The sequence below is a fragment of the Phytophthora parasitica genome (assembly GCF_000247585.1).
Source record: "Phytophthora parasitica INRA-310 unplaced genomic scaffold supercont2.484, whole genome shotgun sequence".
In the NCBI taxonomy this organism is placed as follows: Eukaryota; Oomycota; class Peronosporomycetes; order Peronosporales; family Peronosporaceae; genus Phytophthora; species Phytophthora nicotianae.
Window position 1 is genome coordinate 1 of NW_008649470.1, and position 913 is coordinate 913.

Below are 913 nucleotides of genomic sequence, written 5' to 3' on the forward strand. Positions count from 1 at the left end.
GAGGTTTTAGATGTATGGTAACCACAAATAACCCTCACTTGGATCTCAACACCAATTCGTCTGCATTTACTTACTTACAGTACGTATTTTTTTTTTAAGTTGGTTGTCAAATTGCCTTCGTAATCGTGCCCCCTTCCCTCCCCTTTAACCCTTGGAGGGGAGTCCAAGCCAGGAAGTCGACATCTCGGCTAGACGATAAATAGTGTTTTTTCCCCGAGCATTGCCGTAAGATTCCGGTGGCATGAACGTTTGAGAATGGTGCTTTAGATTCCGTCGTGACAGTAAGATCGCGAGGATCGTGTTGCGTCGTAACCTGACCTCATCGATCGTCATGTGGCACGACGGCCATGTGGCTGCTTTTCTCACGCTACTTTCCTTATCGTGTGTTTGCAAGACTTTGATTAAGCATGAATCGGATTTTCAGCTTCAAATCTGTCGCGTAGCGCCCGAAGCCCCGTCTTTCGCTACACCACTTTGCAGCAAATGGGATAGGCAACCACGTACAAACACCAAAAACGCTGAAATTCAACATCTGACCCACGTTGCGCACAGAAAAATTACCTCCAGACGCTCTGAAGTTTTTTCTTGTCTTTCGTCCTGGTGGTCTGTTGATTTCGGACAAGTTCATTCACCAATTTGCAAGGCCTTGGCAACCAGGACGCGCAAATTTCGTTTTGCGTCGTTAAATCAAATGCTCTAACCGCGCGCTTACTTCTACAGATAGCTAAAACACAGTCCTTTCACGTCAAACTTGTTGCAGCGCGATTGGCTTGATATTTGACTCAAAATCGAAATTTCCGCTTATGTGCGCGATAACCGGGTGCTATGCCCTTATACGTCAAGTAATATGGCTTCAACCGGGAGCATAACGGTCAACGTTGTAGAGATTCATCAAACTTTTCGACCTTATCTG